Genomic DNA, 2,819 nt, shown 5'->3' with positions numbered 1-2,819 from the left:
AAAATGCATTGTTAAAAGGCATTGCACGTGTTTCTTTTCATTTATACAAAAAATATAAAATAACATATGTGCTCATGTTATATTTTTACTGAGCAGAACTGGCCTAAAGCCTCAGTTTTCTGTTTTAACTGGCACAAGGGGAACGAGACAGTGGAGAAGGCATATCAAATCCCTTAAAAGGTAAGATAAAGCATTTCTGTTCAAATTGCATTGGTGACAATGAATTACATCGCTCTCTCTGCATGCGAGAGTGGCTGGGAGATGTAGTCCTGGCTCAGAGGGCTAAGAAGCCACACTAACTATACTAAAAAGCAGCGTATGGATTTTTGTGGACAGCTAGTCCTATGTGCGTGGGTCTTTGCTCAATCACCACTCCCTCTGTAGGGTCTTCCCTGACCACTCCAACCACTTCCAGTTCTGACTTGCCCCATTCCCTATCTGCCTTCTCTGTTTTGTCTTTCCTAGAATGCTTCCACCATTTGGCATATTGCATACTTTATTTTTTCATTTTCTGCCATTCTAACCAAACATAAACTCCTTGAAGGCATTCTTTTTTGTCTGTCTAATCCATGCTGTTCGCTGGTACCTGGAATTGTGCTTCTATGTACTAGGCAAAGTCTGTATACTCTAAGGTGATTGAGCTGTAGAAACCTGCTAAACCACAAATAAAGCACTGAGGAAAAAAGAAAGGACATAGTTCAGAAACTCATTAGGATAGCCAAGGTAAATGATGTATGATATTCTATCAGGACGTAGAGAAGAGCAAACTGGAGTGGGACAATGGTGCTATCAAAAGGCCATCCTTGAGCTGAGATTCGATACTCTCTGTGTTTGGGATGTTTTATTATTGGTGTTCTGCACAGTAATAAAATTTTTTTTGAGAATTTTTACTTTTTATCTATTTTTATTAGGGGCTTACTTAAAAAATGGATACTTTTACATTGAAAAAAATCAAGATATTATTCTTTTTCTTTGGCTGTTTTGTAAGCTTTACACTTTTTTTATACTCTTTATTTATTATATTTAAGTTATATCCTATCCAGTAATAATAATAAAAATAATAAATATTCTGTGGGATTAAAAAGAAAGTAGAACCTAATTCTGCACAACAAATCTATGTAACCTGGAAGGCTACAGAGGGTATCAGAGGGTATCAGAGTAAAATTTCTAAACTCCTTGTACTGTTTGGAGGAAGTTAAAGTATTTGTTTTATTTATTTTTTGAGAGAGTCTCACTTTGTCACTGTCAGTAGAGTGCTATGGCATCACAGCTCACAGCAACCTCTAACTCTTGGACTTACAGGATTCTTTTGCCTCAGCCTCCCAAGTAGCTGGGACTATAGGCATCCACCACAATGCCCAGCCATTTTTTTTTTGTAGTTGTCATTGTTGTTTAGCAGGCCCAGGCTGGGTTCATACCCACCAGCCCTGGTGTATGTAGTCCTAACCACTGAGCTACAGGTACAGAGCTGAGTTAAAATATTAACATTGGACTTTATTATCATGAATGCAAGATATAATTTGAAAGATTACCAATAAAGGGTAAATGTATAGTCTGTAATCTTTAACTAAGAGAAGGAACAAAATAAAGTAAGAAAGCAAATACCCCGAAGAACTGAAAGCAAAGCCTCAAGCAGATACTTGTATACTAATGTTCACTGAAGAATAGCCAAACGGTAGAAACAACCTACATGGCTGTCAACACATGAATAGATAAATAAATTGTAGTATATACATGCGATGGAGTATTGTTTGGTCATAAAAAGAATAAGTTCTGATATATTTTACAACATTGATGAACCTTGAAGATGTTGTGCTAAGTGACATAAATGAGACACAGAAGGACAAAGAGTGTATGATTGCAGTTGTGTGAAGTATCTAGAATTGGTCAATTCAGACACGGAAAGTAGGTTAGGAGCCTAAACTGGGAAGAGGGAGGACTGGAGAGCTATTGCTTAATGGTTCACACAGTGTTTCTGTTGGGTGATGAAAATGTTTGGGACTAGATCATGGTGATGGTTCCACAGCCTCATGAATGTAATTAATGTCATTGAATTGGACATTTAAAAAGGATTAAAATGGCAAGTTTGTGTTACATATATCTTACCACAAAAATTTAAAAAAGAAAGCAATTCAACAATTTACCTGTAAAAAAGCATAAAGAAACATAAAAAAGTTGTTTCTACCTTTTGGCTATTCTTCAGTGAACATTAGTATACAAGTATCTGTTTGAGGCTTTGCTTTCAATTCTTCAGGGTATATACTTAGGAGCAGAACTGTAGTTTGCTTTCTTACTTAAATAAGAAATAAAGAGTAAATACAAGCAGGATGATAAAACAAGTCTAGGTAACATTATCTGTAAATCAGCTAAACTCACCAGCTTAAAAGATAAGAGATTATTAGACATAAAAAGGCAAAATTCATTTGCATGTTTATTAGACACGCACCTGAAATGTAAGGACTAAGGAAGGTTGAAAGTAAGAGAATAAAAAAAAATTTTAAAAAGGACTCTAAAAGAAAGTTGGGATTTCTGTATTAATATTAGTTACAATAGACTTTAAGACAAAAATTTACTGTTGAAGTGAGTCACAATGCAAAGATAAATAATTTTTTCCAATAAAAAGTTCTAATAATTCTAAATTTGTAAGAATCACTAAAACATATAAAATACAAAAAATTTATAAAACCTCAAAATATACAGAGAAAAATAGAGAGAGAAATCTTAAAACCTCAAAATATACGAGAAGTAGATGAATCCAATATTCAAATGGAAGATTTCAATGTAAGTCTCTCAATTATAGTCATGTAAAACAAAAGTTT

The sequence above is a fragment of the Otolemur garnettii genome, unplaced genomic scaffold, assembly GCF_000181295.1.
Source record: "Otolemur garnettii isolate 467f Iridium unplaced genomic scaffold, OtoGar3 scaffold00007, whole genome shotgun sequence".
Taxonomy (NCBI): Eukaryota; Metazoa; Chordata; class Mammalia; order Primates; family Galagidae; genus Otolemur; species Otolemur garnettii.
Note: the sequence above shows the minus strand (reverse complement) of the source record.